Source organism: Pseudophryne corroboree, unplaced genomic scaffold, assembly GCF_028390025.1.
Source record: "Pseudophryne corroboree isolate aPseCor3 unplaced genomic scaffold, aPseCor3.hap2 scaffold_606, whole genome shotgun sequence".
NCBI classification, from domain to species: domain Eukaryota; kingdom Metazoa; phylum Chordata; class Amphibia; order Anura; family Myobatrachidae; genus Pseudophryne; species Pseudophryne corroboree.
Window position 1 is genome coordinate 306828 of NW_026970202.1, and position 26941 is coordinate 333768.

At 50.1% G+C, this 26941-nt stretch overlaps 35 non-coding genes and 3 pseudogenes across 35 annotated transcripts; 1 reads left to right on the forward strand and 37 right to left on the reverse strand.

Moving 5' to 3' along the window:
• Positions 1-261: 261 nt before the first annotated feature.
• On the forward strand, positions 262-424 carry LOC135035461 (U1 spliceosomal RNA). Its single transcript, XR_010230498.1, has one exon. It is a non-coding gene; the product is annotated as a U1 spliceosomal RNA (small nuclear RNA).
• Positions 425-1279: 855 nt separating this feature from the next.
• Positions 1280-1415, reverse strand: LOC135035537 (U1 spliceosomal RNA; annotated as a pseudogene).
• A 152-nt stretch (positions 1416-1567) lies between these two features.
• LOC135035613 (U1 spliceosomal RNA) lies at positions 1568-1731 on the reverse strand. The gene has a single exon (XR_010230620.1). It is a non-coding gene; the product is annotated as a U1 spliceosomal RNA (small nuclear RNA).
• A 674-nt stretch (positions 1732-2405) lies between these two features.
• LOC135035541 (U1 spliceosomal RNA) lies at positions 2406-2568 on the reverse strand. The gene has a single exon (XR_010230564.1). It is a non-coding gene; the product is annotated as a U1 spliceosomal RNA (small nuclear RNA).
• Positions 2569-2720: 152 nt separating this feature from the next.
• LOC135035609 (U1 spliceosomal RNA) lies at positions 2721-2884 on the reverse strand. The gene has a single exon (XR_010230616.1). It is a non-coding gene; the product is annotated as a U1 spliceosomal RNA (small nuclear RNA).
• Positions 2885-3558: 674 nt separating this feature from the next.
• Positions 3559-3721, reverse strand: LOC135035455 (U1 spliceosomal RNA). Its single transcript, XR_010230494.1, has one exon. It is a non-coding gene; the product is annotated as a U1 spliceosomal RNA (small nuclear RNA).
• A 151-nt stretch (positions 3722-3872) lies between these two features.
• On the reverse strand, positions 3873-4036 carry LOC135035431 (U1 spliceosomal RNA). Its single transcript, XR_010230470.1, has one exon. It is a non-coding gene; the product is annotated as a U1 spliceosomal RNA (small nuclear RNA).
• Positions 4037-4710: 674 nt separating this feature from the next.
• LOC135035542 (U1 spliceosomal RNA) lies at positions 4711-4873 on the reverse strand. The gene has a single exon (XR_010230565.1). It is a non-coding gene; the product is annotated as a U1 spliceosomal RNA (small nuclear RNA).
• Positions 4874-5025: 152 nt separating this feature from the next.
• On the reverse strand, positions 5026-5189 carry LOC135035610 (U1 spliceosomal RNA). The gene has a single exon (XR_010230617.1). It is a non-coding gene; the product is annotated as a U1 spliceosomal RNA (small nuclear RNA).
• Positions 5190-5863: 674 nt separating this feature from the next.
• LOC135035456 (U1 spliceosomal RNA) lies at positions 5864-6026 on the reverse strand. Its single transcript, XR_010230495.1, has one exon. It is a non-coding gene; the product is annotated as a U1 spliceosomal RNA (small nuclear RNA).
• Positions 6027-6177: 151 nt separating this feature from the next.
• Positions 6178-6341, reverse strand: LOC135035432 (U1 spliceosomal RNA). The gene has a single exon (XR_010230471.1). It is a non-coding gene; the product is annotated as a U1 spliceosomal RNA (small nuclear RNA).
• Positions 6342-7015: 674 nt separating this feature from the next.
• Positions 7016-7178, reverse strand: LOC135035503 (U1 spliceosomal RNA). Its single transcript, XR_010230539.1, has one exon. It is a non-coding gene; the product is annotated as a U1 spliceosomal RNA (small nuclear RNA).
• A 152-nt stretch (positions 7179-7330) lies between these two features.
• LOC135035448 (U1 spliceosomal RNA) lies at positions 7331-7494 on the reverse strand. The gene has a single exon (XR_010230487.1). It is a non-coding gene; the product is annotated as a U1 spliceosomal RNA (small nuclear RNA).
• A 701-nt stretch (positions 7495-8195) lies between these two features.
• Positions 8196-8331, reverse strand: LOC135035515 (U1 spliceosomal RNA; annotated as a pseudogene).
• A 152-nt stretch (positions 8332-8483) lies between these two features.
• Positions 8484-8647, reverse strand: LOC135035580 (U1 spliceosomal RNA). Its single transcript, XR_010230588.1, has one exon. It is a non-coding gene; the product is annotated as a U1 spliceosomal RNA (small nuclear RNA).
• Positions 8648-9321: 674 nt separating this feature from the next.
• LOC135035481 (U1 spliceosomal RNA) lies at positions 9322-9484 on the reverse strand. Its single transcript, XR_010230517.1, has one exon. It is a non-coding gene; the product is annotated as a U1 spliceosomal RNA (small nuclear RNA).
• A 152-nt stretch (positions 9485-9636) lies between these two features.
• LOC135035413 (U1 spliceosomal RNA) lies at positions 9637-9800 on the reverse strand. The gene has a single exon (XR_010230451.1). It is a non-coding gene; the product is annotated as a U1 spliceosomal RNA (small nuclear RNA).
• Positions 9801-10474: 674 nt separating this feature from the next.
• Positions 10475-10637, reverse strand: LOC135035472 (U1 spliceosomal RNA). The gene has a single exon (XR_010230509.1). It is a non-coding gene; the product is annotated as a U1 spliceosomal RNA (small nuclear RNA).
• Positions 10638-10789: 152 nt separating this feature from the next.
• On the reverse strand, positions 10790-10953 carry LOC135035617 (U1 spliceosomal RNA). Its single transcript, XR_010230623.1, has one exon. It is a non-coding gene; the product is annotated as a U1 spliceosomal RNA (small nuclear RNA).
• A 2424-nt stretch (positions 10954-13377) lies between these two features.
• Positions 13378-13541, reverse strand: LOC135035557 (U1 spliceosomal RNA). Its single transcript, XR_010230574.1, has one exon. It is a non-coding gene; the product is annotated as a U1 spliceosomal RNA (small nuclear RNA).
• A 152-nt stretch (positions 13542-13693) lies between these two features.
• On the reverse strand, positions 13694-13857 carry LOC135035464 (U1 spliceosomal RNA). Its single transcript, XR_010230501.1, has one exon. It is a non-coding gene; the product is annotated as a U1 spliceosomal RNA (small nuclear RNA).
• A 670-nt stretch (positions 13858-14527) lies between these two features.
• Positions 14528-14691, reverse strand: LOC135035543 (U1 spliceosomal RNA). The gene has a single exon (XR_010230566.1). It is a non-coding gene; the product is annotated as a U1 spliceosomal RNA (small nuclear RNA).
• Positions 14692-15526: 835 nt separating this feature from the next.
• LOC135035534 (U1 spliceosomal RNA) lies at positions 15527-15662 on the reverse strand (annotated as a pseudogene).
• A 152-nt stretch (positions 15663-15814) lies between these two features.
• LOC135035588 (U1 spliceosomal RNA) lies at positions 15815-15978 on the reverse strand. The gene has a single exon (XR_010230596.1). It is a non-coding gene; the product is annotated as a U1 spliceosomal RNA (small nuclear RNA).
• A 674-nt stretch (positions 15979-16652) lies between these two features.
• Positions 16653-16815, reverse strand: LOC135035482 (U1 spliceosomal RNA). Its single transcript, XR_010230518.1, has one exon. It is a non-coding gene; the product is annotated as a U1 spliceosomal RNA (small nuclear RNA).
• A 152-nt stretch (positions 16816-16967) lies between these two features.
• On the reverse strand, positions 16968-17131 carry LOC135035611 (U1 spliceosomal RNA). The gene has a single exon (XR_010230618.1). It is a non-coding gene; the product is annotated as a U1 spliceosomal RNA (small nuclear RNA).
• Positions 17132-17805: 674 nt separating this feature from the next.
• LOC135035473 (U1 spliceosomal RNA) lies at positions 17806-17968 on the reverse strand. The gene has a single exon (XR_010230510.1). It is a non-coding gene; the product is annotated as a U1 spliceosomal RNA (small nuclear RNA).
• Positions 17969-18120: 152 nt separating this feature from the next.
• Positions 18121-18284, reverse strand: LOC135035589 (U1 spliceosomal RNA). The gene has a single exon (XR_010230597.1). It is a non-coding gene; the product is annotated as a U1 spliceosomal RNA (small nuclear RNA).
• A 674-nt stretch (positions 18285-18958) lies between these two features.
• On the reverse strand, positions 18959-19121 carry LOC135035518 (U1 spliceosomal RNA). The gene has a single exon (XR_010230553.1). It is a non-coding gene; the product is annotated as a U1 spliceosomal RNA (small nuclear RNA).
• A 152-nt stretch (positions 19122-19273) lies between these two features.
• Positions 19274-19437, reverse strand: LOC135035612 (U1 spliceosomal RNA). The gene has a single exon (XR_010230619.1). It is a non-coding gene; the product is annotated as a U1 spliceosomal RNA (small nuclear RNA).
• Positions 19438-20111: 674 nt separating this feature from the next.
• On the reverse strand, positions 20112-20274 carry LOC135035475 (U1 spliceosomal RNA). The gene has a single exon (XR_010230511.1). It is a non-coding gene; the product is annotated as a U1 spliceosomal RNA (small nuclear RNA).
• Positions 20275-20426: 152 nt separating this feature from the next.
• Positions 20427-20590, reverse strand: LOC135035590 (U1 spliceosomal RNA). The gene has a single exon (XR_010230598.1). It is a non-coding gene; the product is annotated as a U1 spliceosomal RNA (small nuclear RNA).
• Positions 20591-23014: 2424 nt separating this feature from the next.
• Positions 23015-23178, reverse strand: LOC135035558 (U1 spliceosomal RNA). The gene has a single exon (XR_010230575.1). It is a non-coding gene; the product is annotated as a U1 spliceosomal RNA (small nuclear RNA).
• A 152-nt stretch (positions 23179-23330) lies between these two features.
• Positions 23331-23494, reverse strand: LOC135035476 (U1 spliceosomal RNA). Its single transcript, XR_010230512.1, has one exon. It is a non-coding gene; the product is annotated as a U1 spliceosomal RNA (small nuclear RNA).
• Positions 23495-24164: 670 nt separating this feature from the next.
• LOC135035524 (U1 spliceosomal RNA) lies at positions 24165-24328 on the reverse strand. The gene has a single exon (XR_010230558.1). It is a non-coding gene; the product is annotated as a U1 spliceosomal RNA (small nuclear RNA).
• Positions 24329-24480: 152 nt separating this feature from the next.
• Positions 24481-24644, reverse strand: LOC135035452 (U1 spliceosomal RNA). Its single transcript, XR_010230491.1, has one exon. It is a non-coding gene; the product is annotated as a U1 spliceosomal RNA (small nuclear RNA).
• Positions 24645-25315: 671 nt separating this feature from the next.
• On the reverse strand, positions 25316-25478 carry LOC135035517 (U1 spliceosomal RNA). Its single transcript, XR_010230552.1, has one exon. It is a non-coding gene; the product is annotated as a U1 spliceosomal RNA (small nuclear RNA).
• Positions 25479-25630: 152 nt separating this feature from the next.
• On the reverse strand, positions 25631-25794 carry LOC135035414 (U1 spliceosomal RNA). The gene has a single exon (XR_010230452.1). It is a non-coding gene; the product is annotated as a U1 spliceosomal RNA (small nuclear RNA).
• Between the last annotated feature and the right edge of the window lie 1147 nt (positions 25795-26941).

A 26941-nucleotide genomic window follows, 5' to 3' on the forward strand; every position in this document is an offset into this window, starting at 1 on the left:
CCACATTTGGGGAAATCACAGGGGTCAGCATACCCAAAATGCAATGAATGAACCTCACCTCGACTGCTTTATTTGTGGTAGTGGGGGACTGTGTTTGTGTTTTCTTCTGGTCAGCTCTGGTAAAAGTCAGATTTCTTTGTTTCAGATCTTCCTCTAGCCTTGTTCTTCTTTTGAGAGTTCCCTTGTGCTGCCTCAGTTGGATCTCCTTCACTTAACAGGGGGGTGCCCGAGCAGCGACCCTCCCCAGCTCTAGCCCAACTCATACTTACCTGCCAGGTGAGATACTATGATCATGAAGGTGCTTCTCCCAGGGCAAGGCTCACCCATTGCACTCTGGGTGTGCTGCCCCTGCGATTTCCCCAAATGTGGGAAACTTGACTGCATAATTTGTGTTTCCCCTGGTCGGCTATCGTATAATTCAGATCTCTTTGTCTCAGATCTCTCTCCAGCCTAGTTTGCTGTCTGTTTCCACTTCTCTTTTCTTCAGCCGCTCCCTTCTATACCCTTGTGCACTATCCTGACTTCTCCTCCCGTCTGCTTACTTTGTGCCTTCCAATGCACAATGCAAACTACAGGTAGTGCTGCAGGGCCCACACCCTTTTACTTGCCTTACAGAGCAGCTCTTGAGCTGTTACAGTGCCCAGCTGCTGCAAGAAATCTGCTTGAAAGCTTCAGGGGATGGGGCATGGCCAACATGAGCCCCACACCAAAGCAGGGTGCAGCAGAAGGCTGCCTAATACTGAAGCACCCCCAAACAACAAACCAAATGCAACAACTAGTGCAAGCATTCCTGGGGGAAGGCCTGCCGCAGATGGATTTGCATATGGTGATGTCATCCAAGCAGTGGGTCAAAGTTGGCTTCAACCCTCATCTGCATATGAAAACAGAAAAGGGGCGTGCAGGGCATGGTGGCCTTTTGCGGCGCTTGACTGACCCCTAGTTTGCATTAAACACCTCCACCCTCCTTCGGTGTGGGGCTGATGTTGGCTATGCCCCAGCCCCTGAAGCATTCAAGCTGATTTCTTGCAGCAGCTGGGCACTGTAACAGCTCCAGAGCTGCTCTGTAAGGCAAGTAAAAGGGTGTGGGCCCTGCAGCACTACCTGTAGTTTGCATTGTGCATTGGAAGGCACAAAGTAAGCAGACGGGAGGAGAAGTCAGGATAGTGCACAAGGGTATAGAAGGGAGCGGCTGAAGAAAAGAGAAGTGGAAACAGACAGCAAACTAGGCTGGAGAGAGACCTGAGACAAAGAGATCTGAATTATACGAGAGCCGACGAGGGGAAACACAAATTATGCAGTCAAGTTTCCCACATTTGGGGAAATCGCAGGAGCAGCACACCCAGAGTACAATGGGTGAGCCTTGCCCTGGGAGAAGCACCTTAATGATCATAGTATCTCACCTGGCAGGTAAGTAGGAGTTGGGCTAGAGCTGGGGAGGGTCGCTGCTCGGGTACCCCCCTGTAAAGTGAAGGAGATCCAACAAAGGCAGCACAAGGGAACTCTCGAAAGAAGAACAAGGCTAGAGGAAAATGTGAGACAAAGAAATCTGACTTTTACTAGAGCTGACCAGAGGAAAGCACAAACACAGTCCCCCACTACCACAAATAATGCAGTTGAGTTTCCCACATTTGGGGAAATCACAGGGGTCAGCATACCCACAATGCAATGAATGAACCTCACCCTGGGAGAAAAATCTTCATGACCATGGTATCTCCTATGCAAAATAAGTATGATTTGGAATAGGGCTGGGGAGGGCCGCTGCTCATGCACATCTCTGTCAAGTAAAGGAGATTCAACTGAGGCAGCACAAGGGAACTCTCATCTGGGGACAACAACTGCAGGGAGAACATATATTTTCAGATGAACATGGGAGGGCAGAAAGCTGCCTAATACTGAAGCACCCCCAAACAACAAACCAAATGCAACAACTAGTGCAAGCATTCCTGGGGGAAGGCCTGCCGCAGATGGATTTGCATATGGTGATGTCATCCAAGCAGTGGGTCAAAGTTGGCTTCAACCCTCGTCTGCATATGAAAAGAGAAAAGGGGCGTGCAGGGCATGGTGGCCTTTTGCGGCACTTGGCTGACCCCTAGTTTGCATTAAACACCTCCACCCTCCTTTGGTGTGGGGCTCATGTTGGCTATGCCCCAGCCCCTGAAGCATTCAAGCTGATTTCTTGCAGCAGCTGGGCACTGTAACAGCTCCAGAGCTGCTCTGTAAGGCAAGTAAAAGGGTGTGGGCCCTGCAGCACTACCTGTAGTTCGCATTGTGCGTTGGAAGGCACAAAGTAAGCAGACAGGAGGAGAAGTCAGGATAGTGCGCAAGGGCATAGAAGGGAGCGGCTCAAGAAAAGAGAAGTGGAAACAGACAGCAAACTAGGCTGGAGAGAGACCTGAGACAAAGAGATCTGAATTATACGAGAGCCGACCAGGGGAAACACAAATTATGCAGTCAAGTTTCCCACATTTGGGGAAATCGCAGGAGCAGCACACCTAGAGTGCAATGGGTGAGCCTTGCCCTGGGAGAAGCACCTTCATGATCATAGTATCTCACCTGGCAGGTAAGTAGGAGTTGGGCTAGAGCTGGGGAGGATCGCTGCTCGGGTACCCCCCTGTAAACTGAAGGAGATCCAACTGAGGCAGCACAAGGGAACTCTCGAAAGAAGAACAAGGCTAGAGGAAAATCTGAGACAAAGAAATCTGACTTTTACCAGAGCTGACCAGAGGAAAGCACAAACACAGTCCCCCACTACCACAAATAATGCAGTCAAGTTTCCCACATTTGGGGAAATCACAGGGGTCAGCATACCCAAAATGCAATGAATGAACCTCACCCTGGGAGAACAATCTTCATGACCATGGTATCTCCTATGCAAAATAAGTATGATTTGGAATAGGGCTGGGGAGGGCCGCTGCTCATGCACATCTCTGTCAAGTAAAGGAGATTCAACTGAGGCAGCACAAGGGAACTCTCATCTGGGGACAACAACTGCAGGGAGAACACATATTTTCAGATGAACATGGGAGGGCAGAAGGCTGCCTAATACTGAAGCACCCCCAAACAACAAACCAAATGCAACAACTAGTGCAAGCATTCCTGGGGGAAGTTCTGCAGAAGACGGATTTGCATACGGTGATGTCATCCAAGCAGTGGGTCAAAGTTGGCTTCAACCCTCATCTGCATATGAAAAGAGAAAAGGAGCGTGCAGGGCATGGCGGCCTTTTGCGGTGCTTGGATGACCCCTAGTTCGCATTAAACACCTCCACCCTCCTTTGGTGTGGGGCTCATGTTGGCCATGCCCCATCCCCTGAAGCATTCAAGCAGATTTCTTGCAGCAGCTTGGCACTGTAACATCTCCAGAGCTGCTCTGTAAGGCAAGTAAAAGGGTGTGGGCCCTGCAGCACTACCTGTAGTTTGCATTGTGCATTGGAAGGCACAAAGTAAGCAGACGGGAGGAGAAGTCAGGATAGTGCACAAGGGTATAGAAGGGAGCGGCTGAAGAAAAGAGAAGTGGAAACAGACAGCAAACTAGGTTGGAGAGAGACCTGAGACAAAGAGATCTGAATTACACGAGAGCCGACCAGGGGAAACACAAATTATGCAGTCAAGTTTCCCACATTTGGGGAAATCGCAGGGGCAGCACACCCAGAGTGCAATGGGTGAGCCTTGCCCTGGGAGAAGCACCTTCATGATCATAGTATCTCACCTGGCAGGTAAGTAGGAGTTGGGCTAGAGCTGGGGAGGGTCTCTGCTTGGGCACCCCCCTGTCAAGTGAAGGAGATCCAACTGAGGCAGCACAAGGGAACTCTCGAAAGAAGAACAAGGCTAGAGGAAGATCTGAACAAAGAAATCTGACTTTTACCAGAGCTGACCAGAGGAAAACACAAACACAGTCCCCCACTACCACAAATAAAGCAGTCGAGTTTCCCACATTTGGGGAAATCACAGGGGTCAGCATACCCATAATGCAATGAATGAACCTCACCCTGGGAGAATAATCTTCATGACCATGGTATCTCCTATGCAAAATAAGTATGATTTGGGATAGAGCTGGGGAGGGCCGCTGCTCAGGCACATCTCTGTCAAGTAAAGGAGATTCAACTGAGGCAGCACAAGGGAACTCTCATCTGGGGACAACAACTGCAGGGAGAACACATATTTTCAGATGAACATGGGAGGGCAGAAGGCTGCCTAATACTGAAGCACCCCCAAACAACAAACCAAATGCAACAACTAGTGCAAGCATTCCTGGGGGAAGTTCTGCAGAAGACGGATTTGCATACGGTGATGTCATCCAAGCAGTGGGTCAAAGTTGGCTACAACCCTCATCTGCATATGAAAAGAGAAAAGGGGCGTGCAGGGCATGGCGGCCTTTTGCGGTGCTTGGATGACCCCTAGTTCGCATTAAACACCTCCACCCTCCTTTGGTGTGGGGCTCATGTTGGCCATGCCCCATCCCCTGAAGCATTCAAGCTGATTTCTTGCAGCAGCTGGGCACTGTAACAGCTCCAGAGCTGCTCTGTAAGGCAAGTAAAAGGGTGTGGGCCCTGCAGCACTACCTGTAGTTCGCATTGTGCGTTGGAAGGCACAAAGTAAGCAGACAGGAGGAGAAGTCAGGATAGTGCGCAAGGGCATAGAAGGGAGCGGCTCAAGAAAAGAGAAGTGGAAACAGACAGCAAACTAGGCTGGAGAGAGACCTGAGACAAAGAGATCTGAATTATACGAGAGCCGACCAGGGGAAACACAAATTATGCAGTCAAGTTTCCCACATTTGGGGAAATCGCAGGAGCAGCACACCTAGAGTGCAATGGGTGAGCCTTGCCCTGGGAGAAGCACCTTCATGATCATAGTATCTCACCTGGCAGGTAAGTAGGAGTTGGGCTAGAGCTGGGGAGGATCGCTGCTCGGGTACCCCCCTGTAAACTGAAGGAGATCCAACTGAGGCAGCACAAGGGAACTCTCGAAAGAAGAACAAGGCTAGAGGAAAATCTGAGACAAAGAAATCTGACTTTTACCAGAGCTGACCAGAGGAAAGCACAAACACAGTCCCCCACTACCACAAATAATGCAGTCAAGTTTCCCACATTTGGGGAAATCACAGGGGTCAGCATACCCAAAATGCAATGAATGAACCTCACCCTGGGAGAACAATCTTCATGACCATGGTATCTCCTATGCAAAATAAGTATGATTTGGAATAGGGCTGGGGAGGGCCGCTGCTCATGCACATCTCTGTCAAGTAAAGGAGATTCAACTGAGGCAGCACAAGGGAACTCTCATCTGGGGACAACAACTGCAGGGAGAACACATATTTTCAGATGAACATGGGAGGGCAGAAGGCTGCCTAATACTGAAGCACCCCCAAACAACAAACCAAATGCAACAACTAGTGCAAGCATTCCTGGGGGAAGTTCTGCAGAAGACGGATTTGCATACGGTGATGTCATCCAAGCAGTGGGTCAAAGTTGGCTTCAACCCTCATCTGCATATGAAAAGAGAAAAGGAGCGTGCAGGGCATGGCGGCCTTTTGCGGTGCTTGGATGACCCCTAGTTCGCATTAAACACCTCCACCCTCCTTTGGTGTGGGGCTCATGTTGGCCATGCCCCATCCCCTGAAGCATTCAAGCTGATTTCTTGCAGCAGCTGGGCACTGTAACATCTCCAGAGCTGCTCTGTAAGGCAAGTAAAAGGGTGTGGGCCCTGCAGCACTACCTGTAGTTTGCATTGTGCATTGGAAGGCACAAAGTAAGCAGACGGGAGGAGAAGTCAGGATAGTGCACAAGGGTATAGAAGGGAGCGGCTGAAGAAAAGAGAAGTGGAAACAGACAGCAAACTAGGTTGGAGAGAGACCTGAGACAAAGAGATCTGAATTACACGAGAGCCGACCAGGGGAAACACAAATTATGCAGTCAAGTTTCCCACATTTGGGGAAATCGCAGGGGCAGCACACCCAGAGTGCAATGGGTGAGCCTTGCCCTGGGAGAAGCACCTTCATGATCATAGTATCTCACCTGGCAGGTAAGTAGGAGTTGGGCTAGAGCTGGGGAGGGTCTCTGCTTGGGCACCCCCCTGTCAAGTGAAGGAGATCCAACTGAGGCAGCACAAGGGAACTCTCGAAAGAAGAACAAGGCTAGAGGAAGATCTGAACAAAGAAATCTGACTTTTACCAGAGCTGACCAGAGGAAAACACAAACACAGTCCCCCACTACCACAAATAAAGCAGTCGAGTTTCCCACATTTGGGGAAATCACAGGGGTCAGCATACCCATAATGCAATGAATGAACCTCACCCTGGGAGAATAATCTTCATGACCATGGTATCTCCTATGCAAAATAAGTATGATTTGGGATAGAGCTGGGGAGGGCCGCTGCTCAGGCACATCTCTGTCAAGTAAAGGAGATTCAACTGAGGCAGCACAAGGGAACTCTCATCTGGGGACAACAACTGCAGGGAGAACACATATTTTCAGATGAACATGGGAGGGCAGAAGGCTGCCTAATACTGAAGCACCCCCAAACAACAAACCAAATGCAACAACTAGTGCAAGCATTCCTGGGGGAAGTTCTGCAGAAGACGGATTTGCATACGGTGATGTCATCCAAGCAGTGGGTCAAAGTTGGCTTCAACCCTCATCTGCATATGAAAAGAGAAAAGGGGCGTGCAGGGCATGGCGGCCTTTTGCGGTGCTTGGATGACCCCTAGTTCGCATTAAACACCTCCACCCTCCTTTGGTGTGGGGCTCATGTTGGCCATGCCCCATCCCCTGAAGCATTCAAGCTGATTTCTTGCAGCAGCTGGGCACTGTAACAGCTCCAGAGCTGCTCTGTAAGGCAAGTAAAAGGGTGTGGGCCCTGCAGCACTACCTGTAGTTTGCATTGTGCATTGGAAGGCACAAAGTAAGCAGACGGGAGGAGAAGTCAGGATAGTGCACAAGGGTATAAAAGGGAGCGGCTGAAGAAAAGAGAAGTGGAAACAGACAGCAAACTAGGCTGGAGAGAGACCTGAGACAAAGAGATCTGAATTATACGAGAGCCGACCAGGGGAAACACAAATTATGCAGTCAAGTTTCCCACATTTGGGGAAATCGCAGGAGCAGCACACCCAGAGTACAATGGGTGAGCCTTGCCCTGGGAGAAGCACCTTCATGATCATAGTATCTCACCTGGCAGGTAAGTAGGAGTTGGGCTAGAGCTGGGGAGGGTTGCTGCTCGGGTACCCCCCTGTAAAGTGAAGGAGATCCAACTGAGGCAGCACAAGGGAACTCTCGAAAAAAGAACAAGGCTAAAGGAAAATCTGAGACAAAGAAATCTGACTTTTACCAGAGCTGACCAGAGGAAAGCACAAACACAGTCTCCCACTACCACAAATAATGCAGTCAAGTTTCCCACATTTGGGGAAATCACAGGGGTCAGCATACCCAAAATGCAATGAATGAACCTCACCCTGGGAGAAAAATCTTCATGACCATGGTATCTCCTATGCAAAATAAGTATGATTTGGAATAGGGCTGGGGAGGGCCGCTGCTCATGCACATCTCTGTCAAGTAAAGGAGATTCAACTGAGGCAGCACAAGGGAACTCTCATCTTGGGACAACAACTGCAGGGAGAACATATATTTTCAGATGAACATGGGAGGGCAGAAGGCTGCCTAATACTGAAGCACCCCCAAACAACAAACCAAATGCAACAACTAGTGCAAGCATTCCTGGGGGAAGGCCTGCCGCAGATGGATTTGCATATGGTGATGTCATCCAAGCAGTGGGTCAAAGTTGGCTTCAACCCTCGTCTGCATATGAAAAGAGAAAAGGGGCGTGCAGGGCATGGTGGCCTTTTGCGGCGCTTGGCTGACCCCTAGTTTGCATTAAACACCTCCACCCTCCTTTGGTGTGGGGCTCATGTTGGCTATGCCCCAGCCCCTGTAGCATTCAAGCTGATTTCTTGCAGCAGCTGGGCACTGTAACAGCTCCAGAGCTACTCTGTAAGGCAAGTAAAAGGGTGTGGGCCCTGCAGCACTACCTGTAGTTTGCATTGTGCATTGGAAGGCACAAAGTAAGCAGACGGGAGGAGAAGTCAGGATAGTGCACAAGGGTATAGAAGGGAGCGGCTGAAGAAAAGAGAAGTGGAAACAGACAGCAAACTAGGCTGGAGAGAGACCTGAGACAAAGAGATCTGAATTATACGAGAGCCGACGAGGGGAAACACAAATTATGCAGTCAAGTTTCCCACATTTGGGGAAATCGCAGGGGCAGCACACCCAGAGTGCAATGGTTGAGCCTTGCCCTGGGAGAAGCACCTTCATGATCATAGTATCTCACCTGGCAGGTAAGTAGGAGTTGGGCTAGAGCTGGGGAGGGTCGCTGCTCGGGTTCCCCCCTGTGAAGTGAAGGAGATCCAACTGAGGCAGCACCAGGGAACTCTCGAAAGAAGAACAAGGCTAGAGGAAGATCTGAGACAAAGAAATCTGACTTTTACCAGAGCTGACCAGAGGAAAGCACAAACACAGTCCCCCACTACCACAAATAATGCAGTCGAGTTTCCCACATTTGGGAAAATCACAGGGGTCAGCATACCCAGAATGCAATGAATGAACCTCACCCTGGGAGAACAATCTTCATGACCATGGTATCTCCTATGCAAAATAAGTATGATTTGGGATAGGGCTGGTGAGGGCAGCTGCTCAGGCACATCTCTGTCAAGTAAAGGAGATTCAACTGAGGCAGCACAAGTGAACTCTCATCTGGGGACAACAACTGCAGGGAGACCACATCTTTTCAGATGAACATGGGAGGGCGGAAGGCTGCCTAATACTGAAGCACCATCAAATATCAAACCATATGCAACAACTAGTACAAGCACTCCTGGGGGAAGGTCTGCAGCAGACGGATTTGCATACGGTGATGTTATCCAAGCAGTGGGCCAAAGTTGACTGGAACCCTCATCTGCATATGAAAAGAGAAAAGGGGCATGCAGGGCATGGCGGCCTTTCGCAGTGCTTGGATGACCCCTAGTTCGCATTAAACACCTCCCCCCTCCTTTGGTGTGGGGCTCATGTTGGCCATGCCCCATCCCCTGAAGCATTCAAGCTGATTTCTTGCAGCAGCTGGGCACTGTAACAGCTCCAGAGCTGCTCTGTAAGGCAAGTAAAAGGGTGTGGGCCCTGCAGCACTACCTGTAGTTTGCATTGTGCATTGGAAGGCACAAAGTAAGCAGACGGGAGGAGAAGTCAGGATAGTGCACAAGGGTATAGAAGGGAGCGGCTGAAGAAAAGAGAAGTGGAAACAGACAGCAAACTAGGCTGGAGAGAGACCTGAGACAAATAGATCTGAATTATACGAGAGCCGACCAGGGGAAACACAAATTATGCAGTCAAGTTTCCCACATTTGGGGAAATCGCAGGGGCAGCACACCCAGAGTGCAATGGGTGAGCCTTGCCCTGGGAGAAGCACCTTCATGATCATAGTATCTCACCTGGCAGGTAAGTAGGAGTTGGGCTAGAGCTGGGGAGGGTCGCTGCTCGGGTACCCCCCTGTCAAGTGAAGGAGATCCAACTGAGGCAGCACAATGGAACTCTCGAAAGAAGAACAAGGCTAGAGGAAAATCTGAGACAAAGAAATCTGACTTTTACCAGAGCTGACCAGAGGAAAGCACAAACACAGTCCCCCACTACCACAAATAATGCAGTCAAGTTTCCCACATTTGGGGAAATCACAGGGTTCAGCATACCCAAAATGCAATGAATGAACCTCACCCTGGGAGAACAATCTTCATGACCATGGTATCTCCTATGCAAAATAAGTATGATTTGGAATAGGGCTGGGGAGGGCCGCTGCTCATGCACATCTCTGTCAAGTAAAGGAGATTCAACTGAGGCAGCACAAGGGAACTCTCATCTGGGGACAACAACTGCAGGGAGAACACATATTTTCAGATGAACATGGGAGGGCAGAAGGCTGCCTAATACTGAAGCACCCCCAAACAACAAACCAAATGCAACAACTAGTGCAAGCATTCCTGGGGGAAGTTCTGCAGAAGACGGATTTGCATACGGTGATGTCATCCAAGCAGTGGGTCAAAGTTGGCTTCAACCCTCATCTGCATATGAAAAGAGAAAAGGGGCGTGCAGGGCATGGCGGCCTTTTGCGGTGCTTGGATGACCCCTAGTTCGCATTAAACACCTCCACCCTCCTTTGGTGTGGGGCTCATGTTGGCCATGCCCCATCCCCTGAAGCATTCAAGCTGATTTCTTGCAGCAGCTGGGCACTGTAACAGCTCCAGAGCTGCTCTGTAAGGCAAGTAAAAGGGTGTGGGCCCTGCAGCACTACCTGTAGTTTGCATTGTGCATTGGAAGGCACAAAGTAAGCAGACGGGAGGAGAAGTCAGGATAGTGCACAAGGGTATAGAAGGGAGCGGTTGAAGAAAAGAGAAGTGGAAACAGACAGCAAACTAGGCTGGAGAGAGACCTGAGACAAAGAGATCTGAATTATACGAGAGCCGACCAGGGGAAACACAAATTATGCAGTCAAGTTTCCCACATTTGGGGAAATCGCAGGGGCAGCACACCCAGAGTGCAATGGGTGAGCCTTGCCCTGGGAGAAGCACCTTCATGATCATAGTATCTCACCTGGCAGGTAAGTAGGAGTTGGGCTAGAGCTGGGGAGGGTCGCTGTTCGGGCACCCCCCTGTCAAGTGAAAGAGATCCAACTGAGGCAGCACAAGGGAACTCTCGAAAGAAGAACAAGGCTAGAGGAAGATCTGAGACAAAGAAATCTGACTTTTACCAGAGCTGACCAGAGGAAAGCACAAACACAGTCCCCCACTACCACAAATAATGCAGTTGAGTTTCCCACATTTGGGAAAATCACAGGGGTCAGCATACCCAGAATGCAATGAATGAACCTCACCCTGGGAGAACAATCTTCATGACCATGGTATCTCCTATGCAAAATAAGTATGATTTGGGATAGGGCTGGTGAGGGCCGCTGCTCAGGCACATCTCTGTCAAGTAAAGGAGATTCAACTGAGGCAGCACAAGGGAACTCTCATCTGGGGACAACAACTGCAGGGAGACCACATCTTTTCAGATGAACATGGGAGGGCGGAAGGCTGCCTAATACTGAAGCACCATCAAATATCAAACCATATGCAACAACTAGTACAAGCACTCCTTGGGGAAGGTCTGCAGCAGACGGATTTGCATACGGTGATGTTATCCAAGCAGTGGGCCAAAGTTGACTGGAACCCTCATCTGCATATGAAAAGAGAAAAGGGGCATGCAGGGCATGGCGGCCTTTTGCAGTGCTTGGATGACCCCTAGTTCGCATTAAACACCCCCACCCTCCTTTGGTGTGGGGCTCATGTTGGCCATGCCCCATCCCCTGAAGCATTCAAGCTGATTTCTTGCAGCAGCTGGGCACTGTAACAGCTCCAGAGCTGTTCTGTAAGGCAAGTAAAAGGGTGTGGGCCCTGCAGCACCACCTGTTGTTCGCATTGTGCGTTGGAAGGCACAAATTAAGCAGACGGGAGGAGAAGTCAGGATAGTGCGCAAGGGCATACTTTTCTCTTAGTCCGGGGGCAAGGCTTCAAAATGGGGTCTGCAACGGAGGAGACACAGGGGGCGTGGTCACAGCAGCTTTTCTCTACAGCCTGCACCAGCAGGAGCCTACACCATTTTTTATGATCACGCTGAACTGCAGTGCGACTGCAATTACAGCATGGTCAAGAAGGGAGGCGTCATGCTGGGTGGCCATGCCCTGTCACTGTGCAGGAGCCAGCACAGCTCACACACTAGTCCCCGGGTGCAGCCCCCAACCCCCGGGACACCCGGAGCAACAAAATGTAGATTCAGGCCACCAGGCCACGCCCCTACCTATGAAACCATGCCTCCTTTTTACCATTGCGCTGTTTATCTGCGCGCACTGCATTACAATCTCCCTCGCCACCTTTCTGGGTGTCACCAGTGATAGTGACACCTCTGCCATGCTTGTAGCAGCTGGTCCTAAGATCTACGCCTCAAGCCCTGAGTGTTTGCCCTTGTGACTTGTTGATCATCATAGCGAAGCAGATGCTTACAGAAAACTGCAGGGGCTTAGATTGAAAATAAAAAAATTGATGGGTATAAGGTAGAGAGGAGCGGGTTCGGTTCTCCGAGAACCGAATTCCCCACGAACTCCACGTGGTTTACACTGGTCCGAGGCAGGCTCGGTTGTTCCCGCCTGACTCGGAAAACCTGAACAAGGGAAAATGTCATCATCCCGCTGTCGGATTCTTGCGAGATTCGGATTCCATATAAAGAGCTGCGCGTTGCTGCCATTTTTACTCGTGCATTGAAGAGAGAGCGGAGAGGACGTGGCTATGTTCTCTCAGTGGAAATCTCAATATCAGTGCTCAGTATCAGTGGTTACTTATTGCTGCTCAGTAATACTAGTAGTGTGTCTCTCCTGCTCAGTGTCAGTTCTCAGTAGTATCCTCATCAGTGCTCAGTATCACTGCTCATTGTCTTGTGCTGCATTGTGGTGCTCAGCATACTACAGTACATTACTAATAGTCCAGTGCTGCATCTTGCTGCTCAGTGTCAGTTCTAGTATCCTCATCAGTGCTCACTATCACTGCTCATTGCATTGTGGTGTTCTGTATACTACAGTAACATAGTAATATAGTATATATAGAGGAGCGGGTTCGGTTCTCCGAGAACCGAATTCCCGACGAACTCCACGTGGTTTACACTGGTCCGTGGCAGGCTCGGTTGTTCCCGCCTGACTCGGAAAACCTGAACAAGGGAAAATGTCATCATCCCGCTGTCGGATTCTCGCGAGATTCGGATTCCATATAAAGAGCTGCGCGTTGCCGCCATTTTTACTCGTGCATTGAAGAGAGAGCGGAGAGGACGTGGCTATGTTCTCTCAGTGGAAATCTCAATATCAGTGCCCAGTATCAGTGGTTACTTATTGCTGCTCAGTAATACTAGTAGTGTGTCTCTCCTGCTCAGTGTCAGTTCTCAGTAGTATCCTCATCAGTGCTCAGTATCACTGCTCATTGTCTTGTGCTGCATTGTGGTGCTCAGCATACAACAGTACATTACTAATAGTCCAGTGCTGCATCTTGCTGCTCATGTTGGCTATGCCCCAGCCCCTGAAGCATTCAAGCTGATTTCTTGCAGCAGCTGGGCACTGTAACAGCTCCAGAGCTGCTCTGTAAGGCAAGTAAAAGGGTGTTGGCCCTGCAGCACTACCTGTAGTTTGCATTGTGCGTTGGAAGGCACAAAGTAAGCAGACAGGAGAAGTCAGGAGAGTGCACAAGGGCATAGAAGGCAGGGGCTCAAGAAAAGAGAAGTGGAAACAGACAGCAAACTAGGCTGGAGAGAGACCTGAGACAAAGAGATCTGAATTATACGAGTAGCCGACCAGAGGAAACACAAATTATGCAGTCAAGTGTCCCACATTTGGGGAAATCGTAGGAGCAGCACACCCAGAGTGCAATGGGTGAGCCTTGCCCTGGTAGAAGCACCTTCCTGATCATAGTATCTCACTTGGCAGGTAAGTAGGAGTTGGGCTTGAGCTGGGGAGGGTCGCTGCTCGGGCACCCCCCTGTCAAGTGAAGGAGATCCAACTGAGGCAGCACAAGGAAACTCTCAAAAAAAGAACAAGGCTAGAGGAAGATCTGAGACAAAGAAATCTGACTTTTACCAGAGCTGACCAGAGGAAAGCACAAACACAGTCCCCCACTACCACAAATAATGCAGTCGAGTTTCCCACATTTGGGGAAATCACAGGGGTCAGCATACCCAGAATGCAATGAATGAACCTCACCCTGGGAGAACAATCTTCATGACCATGGTATCTCCTATGCAAAATAAGTATGATTTGGGATAGGGCTGGGGAGGGCCGCTGCTCAGGCACATCTCTTTCAAGTAAAGGAGATTCAACTGAGGCAGCACAAGGGTACTCTCATCTGGGGACAACAACTGCAGGGAGAACACATATTTTCAGATGAACATGGGAGAGCTGAAGGCTGCCTAATACTGAAGCACCCCAAACAACAAACCAAATGCAACAACTAGTACAAGCATTCCTGGGGGAAGGTCTGCAGAAGACGGATTTGCATACGGTGATGTCATCCAAGCAGTGGGCCAAAGTTGGCTGGAACCCTCATCTGCATATGAAAAGAGAAAAGGGGTATGCAGGGCATGGCGGCCTTTTGCGGCGCTTGGATGACCCTTAGTTCGCATTAAACACCTCCACCCTCCGTCGGTGTGGGGCTCATGTTGGCTATGCCCCAGCCCCTGAAGCATTCAAGCTGATTTCTTGCAGCAGCTGGGCACTGTAACAGCTCCAGAGCTGCTCTGAAAGGCAAGTAAAAGGGTGTGGGCCCTGCAGCACTACCTGTAGTTTGCATTGTGCGTTGGAAGGCACAAAGTAAGCAGACAGGAGAAGTCAGGAGAGTGCACAAGGGCATAGAAGGCAGCGGCTCAAGAAAAGAGAAGTGGAAACAGACAGCAAACTAGGCTGGAGAGAGACCTGAGACAAAGAGATCTGAATTATACGAGTAGCCGACTAGAGGAAACACAAATTATGCAGTCAAGTGTCCCACATTTGGGGAAATCGTAGGAGCAGCACACCCAGAGTGCAATGGGTGAGCCTTGCCCTGGGAGAAGCACCTTCCTGATCATAGTATCTCACCCGGCAGGTAAGTAGGAGTTGGGCTAGAGATGGGGAGGGTCGCTGCTCGGGCACCCCCCTGTCAAGTGAAGTTCTGCAGAAGACGGATTTGCATACGGTGATGTCATCCAAGCAGTGGGTCAAAGTTGGCTTCAACCCTCATCTGCATATGAAAAGAGAAAAGGGGCGTGCAGGGCATGGCGGCCTTTTGCGGTGCTTGGATGACCCCTAGTTCGCATTAAACACCTCCACCCTCCTTTGGTGTGGGGCTCATGTTGGCCATGCCCCATCCCCTGAAGATGAACATGGGAGGGCAGAAGGCTGCCTAATACTGAAGCACCCCCAAACAACAAACCAAATGCAACAACTAGTGCAAGCATTCCTGGGGGAAGGCCTGCCGCAGATGGATTTGCATATGGTGATGTCATCCAAGCAGTGGGTCAAAGTTGGCTTCAACCCTCGTCTGCATATGAAAAGAGAAAAGGGGCGTGCAGGGCATGGTGGCCTTTTGCGGCGCTTGGCTGACCCCTAGTTTGCATTAAACACCTCCACCCTCCTTTGGTGTGGGGCTCATGTTGGCTATGCCCCAGCCCCTGAAGCATTCAAGCTGATTTCTTGCAGCAGCTGGGCACTGTAACAGCTCCAGAGCTGCTCTGTAAGGCAAGTAAAAGGGTGTGGGCCCTGCAGCACTACCTGTAGTTTGCATTGTGCATTGGAAGGCACAAAGTAAGCAGACGGGAGGAGAAGTCAGGATAGTGCACAAGGGTATAGAAGGGAGCGGCTGAAGAAAAGAGAAGTGGAAACAGACAGCAAACTAGGCTGGAGAGAGACCTGAGACAAAGAGATCTGAATTATACGAGAGCCGACGAGGGGAAACACAAATTATGCAGTCAAGTTTCCCACATTTGGGGAAATCGCAGGAGCAGCACACCCAGAGTGCAATGGTTGAGCCTTGCCCTGGGAGAAGCACCTTCATGATCATAGTATCTCACCTGGCAGGTAAGTAGGAGTTGGGCTAGAGCTGGGGAGGGTCGCTGCTCGGGTTCCCCCCTGTGAAGTGAAGGAGATCCAACTGAGGCAGCACCAGGGAACTCTCGAAAGAAGAACAAGGCTAGAGGAAGATCTGAGACAAAGAAATCTGACTTTTACCAGAGCTGACCAGAGGAAAGCACAAACACAGTCCCCCACTACCACAAATAATGCAGTCGAGTTTCCCACATTTGGGAAAATCACAGGGGTCAGCATACCCAGAATGCAATGAATGAACCTCACCCTGGGAGAACAATCTTCATGACCATGGTATCTCCTATGCAAAATAAGTATGATTTGGGATAGGGCTGGTGAGGGCAGCTGCTCAGGCACATCTCTGTCAAGTAAAGGAGATTCAACTGAGGCAGCACAAGTGAACTCTCATCTGGGGACAACAACTGCAGGGAGACCACATCTTTTCAGATGAACATGGGAGGGCGGAAGGCTGCCTAATACTGAAGCACCATCAAATATCAAACCATATGCAACAACTAGTACAAGCACTCCTGGGGGAAGGTCTGCAGCAGACGGATTTGCATACGGTGATGTTATCCAAGCAGTGGGCCAAAGTTGACTGGAACCCTCATCTGCATATGAAAAGAGAAAAGGGGCATGCAGGGCATGGCGGCCTTTTGCAGTGCTTGGATGACCCCTAGTTCGCATTAAACACCTCCCCCCTCCTTTGGTGTGGGGCTCATGTTGGCCATGCCCCATCCCCTGAAGCATTCAAGCTGATTTCTTGCAGCAGCTGGGCACTGTAACAGCTCCAGAGCTGCTCTGTAAGGCAAGTAAAAGGGTGTGGGCCCTGCAGCACTACCTGTAGTTTGCATTGTGCATTGGAAGGCACAAAGTAAGCAGACGGGAGGAGAAGTCAGGATAGTGCACAAGGGTATAGAAGGGAGCGGCTGAAGAAAAGAGAAGTGGAAACAGACAGCAAACTAGGCTGGAGAGAGACCTGAGACAAATAGATCTGAATTATACGAGAGCCGACCAGGGGAAACACAAATTATGCAGTCAAGTTTCCCACATTTGGGGAAATCGCAGGGGCAGCACACCCAGAGTGCAATGGGTGAGCCTTGCCCTGGGAGAAGCACCTTCATGATCATAGTATCTCACCTGGCAGGTAAGTAGGAGTTGGGCTAGAGCTGGGGAGGGTCGCTGCTCGGGTACCCCCCTGTCAAGTGAAGGAGATCCAACTGAGGCAGCACAATGGAACTCTCGAAAGAAGAACAAGGCTAGAGGAAAATCTGAGACAAAGAAATCTGACTTTTACCAGAGCTGACCAGAGGAAAGCACAAACACAGTCCCCCACTACCACAAATAATGCAGTCAAGTTTCCCACATTTGGGGAAATCACAGGGGTCAGCATACCCAAAATGCAATGAATGAACCTCACCCTGGGAGAACAATCTTCATGACCATGGTATCTCCTATGCAAAATAAGTATGATTTGGAATAGGGCTGGGGAGGGCCGCTGCTCATGCACATCTCTGTCAAGTAAAGGAGATTCAACTGAGGCAGCACAAGGGAACTCTCATCTGGGGACAACAACTGCAGGGAGAACACATATTTTCAGATGAACATGGGAGGGCAGAAGGCTGCCTAATACTGAAGCACCCCCAAACAACAAACCAAATGCAACAACTAGTGCAAGCATTCCTGGGGGAAGTTCTGCAGAAGACGGATTTGCATACGGTGATGTCATCCAAGCAGTGGGTCAAAGTTGGCTTCAACCCTCATCTGCATTTGAAAAGAGAAAAGGGGCGTGCAGGGCATGGCGGCCTTTTGCGGTGCTTGGATGACCCCTAGTTCGCATTAAACACCTCCACCCTCCTTTGGTGTGGGGCTCATGTTGGCCATGCCCCATCCCCTGAAGCATTCAAGCTGATTTCTTGCAGCAGCTGGGCACTGTAACAGCTCCAGAGCTGCTCTGTAAGGCAAGTAAAAGGGTGTGGGCCCTGCAGCACTACCTGTAGTTTGCATTGTGCATTGGAAGGCACAAAGTAAGCAGACGGGAGGAGAAGTCAGGATAGTGCACAAGGGTATAGAAGGGAGCGGTTGAAGAAAAGAGAAGTGGAAACAGACAGCAAACTAGGCTGGAGAGAGACCTGAGACAAAGAGATCTGAATTATACGAGAGCCGACCAGGGGAAACACAAATTATGCAGTCAAGTTTCCCACATTTGGGGAAATCGCAGGGGCAGCACACCCAGAGTGCAATGGGTGAGCCTTGCCCTGGGAGAAGCACCTTCATGATCATAGTATCTCACCTGGCAGGTAAGTAGGAGTTGGGCTAGAGCTGGGGAGGGTCGCTGTTCGGGCACCCCCCTGTCAAGTGAAAGAGATCCAACTGAGGCAGCACAAGGGAACTCTCGAAAGAAGAACAAGGCTAGAGGAAGATCTGAGACAAAGAAATCTGACTTTTACCAGAGCTGACCAGAGGAAAGCACAAACACAGTCCCCCACTACCACAAATAATGCAGTCGAGTTTCCCACATTTGGGAAAATCACAGGGGTCAGCATACCCAGAATGCAATGAATGAACCTCACCCTGGGAGAACAATCTTCATGACCATGGTATCTCCTATGCAAAATAAGTATGATTTGGGATAGGGCTGGTGAGGGCAGCTGCTCAGGCACATCTCTGTCAAGTAAAGGAGATTCAACTGAGGCAGCACAAGTGAACTCTCATCTGGGGACAACAACTGCAGGGAGACCACATCTTTTCAGATGAACATGGGAGGGCGGAAGGCTGCCTAATACTGAAGCACCATCAAATATCAAACCATATGCAACAACTAGTACAAGCACTCCTGGGGGAAGGTCTGCAGCAGACGGATTTGCATACGGTGATGTTATCCAAGCAGTGGGCCAAAGTTGACTGGAACCCTCATCTGCATATGAAAAGAGAAAAGGGGCATGCAGGGCATGGCGGCCTTTTGCAGTGCTTGGATGACCCCTAGTTCGCATTAAACACCTCCCCCCTCCTTTGGTGTGGGGCTCATGTTGGCCATGCCCCATCCCCTGAAGCATTCAAGCTGATTTCTTGCAGCAGCTGGGCACTGTAACAGCTCCAGAGCTGCTCTGTAAGGCAAGTAAAAGGGTGTGGGCCCTGCAGCACTACCTGTAGTTTGCATTGTGCATTGGAAGGCACAAAGTAAGCAGACGGGAGGAGAAGTCAGGATAGTGCACAAGGGTATAGAAGGGAGCGGCTGAAGAAAAGAGAAGTGGAAACAGACAGCAAACTAGGCTGGAGAGAGACCTGAGACAAATAGATCTGAATTATACGAGAGCCGACCAGGGGAAACACACATTATGCAGTCAAGTTTCCCACATTTGGGGAAATCGCAGGGGCAGCACACCCAGAGTGCAATGGGTGAGCCTTGCCCTGGGAGAAGCACCTTCATGATCATAGTATCTCACCTGGCAGGTAAGTAGGAGTTGGGCTAGAGCTGGGGAGGGTCGCTGCTCGGGTACCCCCCTGTCAAGTGAAGGAGATCCAACTGAGGCAGCACAATGGAACTCTCAAAAGAAGAACAAGGCTAGAGGAAAATCTGAGACAAAGAAATCTGACTTTTACCAGAGCTGACCAGAGGAAAGCACAAACACAGTCCCCCACTACCACAAATAATGCAGTCAAGTTTCCCACATTTGGGGAAATCACAGGGGTCAGCATACCCAAAATGCAATGAATGAACCTCACCCTGGGAGAACAATCTTCATGACCATGGTATCTCCTATGCAAAATAAGTATGATTTGGAATAGGGCTGGGGAGGGCCGCTGCTCATGCACATCTCTGTCAAGTAAAGGAGATTCAACTGAGGCAGCACAAGGGAACTCTCATCTGGGGACAACAACTGCAGGGAGAACACATATTTTCAGATGAACATGGGAGGGCAGAAGGCTGCCTAATACTGAAGCACCCCCAAACAACAAACCAAATGCAACAACTAGTGCAAGCATTCCTGGGGGAAGTTCTGCAGAAGACGGATTTGCATACGGTGATGTCATCCAAGCAGTGGGTCAAAGTTGGCTTCAACCCTCATCTGCATATGAAAAGAGAAAAGGGGCGTGCAGGGCATGGCGGCCTTTTGTGGTGCTTGGATGACCCCTAGTTCGCATTAAACACCTCCACCCTCCTTTGGTGTGGGGCTCATGTTGGCCATGCCCCATCCCCTGAAGCATTCAAGCTGATTTCTTGCAGCAGCTGGGCACTGTAACAGCTCCAGAGCTGCTCTGTAAGGCAAGTAAAAGGGTGTGGGCCCTGCAGCACTACCTGTAGTTTGCATTGTGCATTGGAAGGCACAAAGTAAGCAGACGGGAGGAGAAGTCAGGATAGTGCACAAGGGTATAGAAGGGAGCGGTTGAAGAAAAGAGAAGTGGAAACAGACAGCAAACTAGGCTGGAGAGAGACCTGAGACAAAGAGATCTGAATTATACGAGAGCCGACCAGGGGAAACACAAATTATGCAGTCAAGTTTCCCACATTTGGGGAAATCGCAGGGGCAGCACACCCAGAGTGCAATGGGTGAGCCTTGCCCTGGGAGAAGCACCTTCATGATCATAGTATCTCACCTGGCAGGTAAGTAGGAGTTGGGCTAGAGCTGGGGAGGGTCGCTGTTCGGGCACCCCCCTGTCAAGTGAAAGAGATCCAACTGAGGCAGCACAAGGGAACTCTCGAAAGAAGAACAAGGCTAGAGGAAGATCTGAGACAAAGAAATCTGACTTTTACCAGAGCTGACCAGAGGAAAGCACAAACACAGTCCCCCACTACCACAAATAATGCAGTCGAGTTTCCCACATTTGGGAAAATCACAGGGGTCAGCATACCCAGAATGCAATGAATGAACCTCACCCTGGGAGAACAATCTTCATGACCATGGTATCTCCTATGCAAAATAAGTATGATTTGGGATAGGGCTGGTGAGGGCCGCTGCTCAGGCACATCTCTGTCAAGTAAAGGAGATTCAACTGAGGCAGCACAAGGGAACTCTCATCTGGGGACAACAACTGCAGGGAGACCACATCTTTTCAGATGAACATGGGAGGGCGGAAGGCTGCCTAATACTGAAGCACCATCAAATATCAAACCATATGCAACAACTAGTACAAGCACTCCTTGGGGAAGGTCTGCAGCAGACGGATTTGCATACGGTGATGTTATCCAAGCAGTGGGCCAAAGTTGACTGGAACCCTCATCTGCATATGAAAAGAGAAAAGGGGCATGCAGGGCATGGCGGCCTTTTGCAGTGCTTGGATGACCCCTAGTTCGCATTAAACACCCCCACCCTCCTTTGGTGTGGGGCTCATGTTGGCCATGCCCCATCCCCTGAAGCATTCAAGCTGATTTCTTGCAGCAGCTGGGCACTGTAACAGCTCCAGAGCTGTTCTGTAAGGCAAGTAAAAGGGTGTGGGCCCTGCAGCACCACCTGTTGTTCGCATTGTGCGTTGGAAGGCACAAATTAAGCAGACGGGAGGAGAAGTCAGGATAGTGCGCAAGGGCATACTTTTCTCTTAGTCCGGGGGCAAGGCTTCAAAATGGGGTCTGCAACGGAGGAGACACAGGGGGCGTGGTCACAGCAGCTTTTCTCTACAGCCTGCACCAGCAGGAGCCTACACCATTTTTTATGATCACGCTGAACTGCAGTGCGACTGCAATTACAGCATGGTCAAGAAGGGAGGCGTCATGCTGGGTGGCCATGCCCTGTCACTGTGCAGGAGCCAGCACAGCTCACACACTAGTCCCCGGGTGCAGCCCCCAACCCCCGGGACACCCGGAGCAACAAAATGTAGATTCAGGCCACCAGGCCACGCCCCTACCTATGAAACCATGCCTCCTTTTTACCATTGCGCTGTTTATCTGCGCGCACTGCATTACAATCTCCCTCGCTACCTTTCTGGGTGTCACCAGTGATAGTGACACCTCTGCCATGCTTGTAGCAGCTGGTCCTAAGATCTACGCCTCAAGCCCTGAGTGTTTGCCCTTGTGACTTGTTGATCATCATAGCGAAGCAGATGCTTACAGAAAACTGCAGGGGCTTAGATTGAAAATAAAAAAATTGATGGGTATAAGGTAGAGAGGAGCGGGTTCGGTTCTCCGAGAACCGAATTCCCCACGAACTCCACGTGGTTTACACTGGTCCGAGGCAGGCTCGGTTGTTCCCGCCTGACTCGGAAAACCTGAACAAGGGAAAATGTCATCATCCCGCTGTCGGATTCTTGCGAGATTCGGATTCCATATAAAGAGCTGCGCGTTGCTGCCATTTTTACTCGTGCATTGAAGAGAGAGCGGAGAGGACGTGGCTATGTTCTCTCAGTGGAAATCTCAATATCAGTGCTCAGTATCAGTGGTTACTTATTGCTGCTCAGTAATACTAGTAGTGTGTCTCTCCTGCTCAGTGTCAGTTCTCAGTAGTATCCTCATCAGTGCTCAGTATCACTGCTCATTGTCTTGTGCTGCATTGTGGTGCTCAGCATACTACAGTACATTACTAATAGTCCAGTGCTGCATCTTGCTGCTCAGTGTCAGTTCTAGTATCCTCATCAGTGCTCACTATCACTGCTCATTGCATTGTGGTGTTCTGTATACTACAGTAACATAGTAATATAGTATATATAGAGGAGCGGGTTCGGTTCTCCGAGAACCGAATTCCCGACGAACTCCACGTGGTTTACACTGGTCCGTGGCAGGCTCGGTTGTTCCCGCCTGACTATGAAAACCTGAACAAGGGAAAATGTCATCATCCCGCTGTCAGATTCTCGCGAGATTCGGATTCCATATAAAGAGCTGCGCGTTGCCGCCATTTTTACTCGTGCATTGAAGAGAGAGCGGAGAGGACGTGGCTATGTTCTCTCAGTGGAAATCTCAATATCAGTGCCCAGTATCAGTGGTTACTTATTGCTGCTCAGTAATACTAGTAGTGTGTCTCTCCTGCTCAGTGTCAGTTCTCAGTAGTATCCTCATCAGTGCTCAGTATCACTGCTCATTGTCTTGTGCTGCATTGTGGTGCTCAGCATACAACAGTACATTACTAATAGTCCAGTGCTGCATCTTGCTGCTCATGTTGGCTATGCCCCAGCCCCTGAAGCATTCAAGCTGATTTCTTGCAGCAGCTGGGCACTGTAACAGCTCCAGAGCTGCTCTGTAAGGCAAGTAAAAGGGTGTTGGCCCTGCAGCACTACCTGTAGTTTGCATTGTGCGTTGGAAGGCACAAAGTAAGCAGACAGGAGAAGTCAGGAGAGTGCACAAGGGCATAGAAGGCAGGGGCTCAAGAAAAGAGAAGTGGAAACAGACAGCAAACTAGGCTGGAGAGAGACCTGAGACAAAGAGATCTGAATTATACGAGTAGCCGACCAGAGGAAACACAAATTATGCAGTCAAGTGTCCCACATTTGGGGAAATCGTAGGAGCAGCACACCCAGAGTGCAATGGGTGAGCCTTGCCCTGGTAGAAGCACCTTCCTGATCATAGTATCTCACTTGGCAGGTAAGTAGGAGTTGGGCTTGAGCTGGGGAGGGTCGCTGCTCGGGCACCCCCCTGTCAAGTGAAGGAGATCCAACTGAGGCAGCACAAGGAAACTCTCAAAAAAAGAACAAGGCTAGAGGAAGATCTGAGACAAAGAAATCTGACTTTTACCAGAGCTGACCAGAGGAAAGCACAAACACAGTCCCCCACTACCACAAATAATGCAGTCGAGTTTCCCACATTTGGGGAAATCACAGGGGTCAGCATACCCAGAATGCAATGAATGAACCTCACCCTGGGAGAACAATCTTCATGACCATGGTATCTCCTATGCAAAATAAGTATGATTTGGGATAGGGCTGGGGAGGGCCGCTGCTCAGGCACATCTCTTTCAAGTAAAGGAGATTCAACTGAGGCAGCACAAGGGAACTCTCATCTGGGGACAACAACTGCAGGGAGAACACATATTTTCAGATGAACATGGGAGAGCTGAAGGCTGCCTAATACTGAAGCACCCCAAACAACAAACCAAATGCAACAACTAGTACAAGCATTCCTGGGGGAAGGTCTGCAGAAGACGGATTTGCATACGGTGATGTCATCCAAGCAGTGGGCCAAAGTTGGCTGGAACCCTCATCTGCATATGAAAAGAGAAAAGGGGTATGCAGGGCATGGCGGCCTTTTGCGGCGCTTGGATGACCCTTAGTTCGCATTAAACACCTCCACCCTCCGTCGGTGTGGGGCTCATGTTGGCTATGCCCCAGCCCCTGAAGCATTCAAGCTGATTTCTTGCAGCAGCTGGGCACTGTAACAGCTCCAGAGCTGCTCTGAAAGGCAAGTAAAAGGGTGTGGGCCCTGCAGCACTACCTGTAGTTTGCATTGTGCGTTGGAAGGCACAAAGTAAGCAGACAGGAGAAGTCAGGAGAGTGCACAAGGGCATAGAAGGCAGCGGCTCAAGAAAAGAGAAGTGGAAACAGACAGCAAACTAGGCTGGAGAGAGACCTGAGACAAAGAGATCTGAATTATACGAGTAGCCGACTAGAGGAAACACAAATTATGCAGTCAAGTGTCCCACATTTGGGGAAATCGTAGGAGCAGCACACCCAGAGTGCAATGGGTGAGCCTTGCCCTGGGAGAAGCACCTTCCTGATCATAGTATCTCACCTGGCAGGTAAGTAGGAGTTGGGCTAGAGATGGGGAGGGTCGCTGCTCGGGCACCCCCCTGTCAAGTGAAGGAGATCCAACTGAGGCAGCACAAGGAAACTCTCGAAAAAAGAACAAGGCTAGAGGAAGATCTGAGACATAGAAATCTGTCTTTTACCAGAGCTGACCAGAGGAAAGCACAAACACAGTCCCCCACTACCACAATTAATGCAGTCGAGTTTCCCACATTTGGGGAAATCACAGGGGTCAGCATACCCAGAATGCAATGAATGAACCTCACCCTGGGAGAACAATCTTCATGACCATGGAAACTTCTATGCAAAATAAGTATGATTTGGGATAGGGCTGGGGAGGGCCGCTGCTCAGGCACATCTCTGTCAAGTAAAGGAGATTCAACTGAGGCAGCACAAGGGAACTCTCATCTGGGGACAACAACTGCAGGGAAAACACATATTTTCAGATGAACATGGGAGGGCAGAAGGCTGCCTAATACTGAAGCACCCCCAAACAACAAACCAAATGTAACAACTAGTAAAAGCATTCCTGGGAGAAGGTCTGCAGAAGACGGATTTGCATACGGTGATGTCATCCAAGCAGTGGGCCAAAGTTGGCTGGAACCCTCATCTGCATATGAAAAGAGAAAAGGGTTATGCAGGGCATGGCGGCCTTTTGCGGTGCTTGGATGACCCCTAGTTCGCATTAAATACCTCCACCCTCCTTCGGTGTGGGGCTCATGTTGGCTATGCCCCAGCCCCTGAAGCATTCAAGCTGATTTCTTGCAGCAGCTGGGCACTGTAACAGCTCCAGAGCTGCTCTGTACGGCAAGTAAAAGGGTGTGGGCCCTGCAGCACTACCTGTAGTTCGCATTGTGCGTTGGAAGGCACAAAGTAAGCAGACGGGAGAAGTCAGGATAGTGCGCAAGGGCATAGAAGGGAGCGGCTCAAGAAAACAGAAGTGGAAACAGACAGCAAACTAGGCTGGAGAGAGACCTGAGACAAAGAGATCTGAATTATACGAGAGCCGACCAGGGGAAACACAAATTATGCAGTCAAGTTTCCCACATTTGGGGAAATCGCAGGAGCAGCACACCCAGAGTGCAATGGGTGCGCCTTGCCCTGGGAGAAGCACCTTCATGATCATAGTATCTCACCTGGCAGGTATGTAGGAGTTGGGCTAGAGCTGGGGAGGGTCGCTGCTCGGGTACCCCCCTGTCAAGTGAAGGAGGTCAAACTGAGGCAGCACAATGGAACTCTCGAAAGAAGAACAAGGCTAGAGGAAGATCTGAGACAAAGAAATCTGACTTTTACCAGAGCTGACCAGAGGAAAACACAAACACAGTCCCCCACTACCACAAATAATGCAGTTGAGTTTCCCACATTTGGGGAAATCACAGGGGTCAGCATACCCAGAATGCAATGAATGAACCTTACCCTGGGAGAACAATCTTTATGACCATGGTATCTCCTATGCAAAATAAGTATGATTTGAGATAGGGCTGGGGAGGGCCGCTGCTCAGGCACATCTCTGTCAAGTAAAGGAGATTCAACTGAGGCAGCACAAGGGAACTCTCATCTGGGGACAACAACTGCCGGGAGAACACATATTTTCAGATGAACATGGGAGGGCAGAAGGCTGCCTAATACTGAAGCACGCCCAAACAACAAACCAAATGCAACAACTAGTACAAGCATTCCTGGGAGAAGGTCTGCAGAAGACGGATTTGCATACGGTGATGTCATCCAAGCAGTGGGCCAAAGTTGGCTGGAACCCTCATCTGCATATGTTGAAGATACAATTTGTGAATTGCATTTAACACTATCTCCCTTTCCTGGGGAGAAGATGGTAGGGCCGATTTGAAAAACCGGCGAGGAGGCACCTCTTCGAATTTCAGCTTGTAACCCTGAGAAACAATTTCTATTGCCTAGGGATCCACCTGCGAATGAACCCAGATGTGGCTGAAAACTCGAAGACGTGCCCCCAACTGGGCGGACTCCTTTAGCGGAGCCCCAGCGTCATGCGGTGGATTTTGTAGAGGCCGGGGAGGACTTCTGTTCCTGGGAACTAGCTGTGTTGTGCAGCTTCTTCCCTCTGCCCTTACCTCTGGCAAGAAAGGACGCACCTCGTACTTTCTTGTTTCTCTGTGATCGAAAGGACTGTATTTGATAATGTGGTGCTTTCTTAGGCTGTGAGGGAATATAAGGCAAAAAATTTGATTTACCAGCTGTAGCTGTGGAGACTAGGTCCGAGAGACCTTCCCCAAACAATTCCTCACCCCTGTAAGGTAAAACCTCCATATGCCTTTTTGAGTCGGCATCACCTGTCCATTGCCGGGTCCATAGGACTCGTCTAGCAGAAATCGACATAGCGTTTATTCTAGAACCCAGTAGACTAATGTCACTTTGAGCATCTCTCATATATAGGACAGCATCTTTTATATGCCCTATGGTCAATAACATAGCATCCTTATCTAGGGTCTCAATCTCTGCTGATAAGGTATCTGTCCATGCTGCCACCGCGCTACAACCCCGGCCGACGCAATTGCCGGTCTGAGTAAGGTACCAGAATGTGTGTAAATGGACTTTAGGGTAACCTCCTGCTTGCGGTCAGCAGGGTCCCTGATGGTAGCCG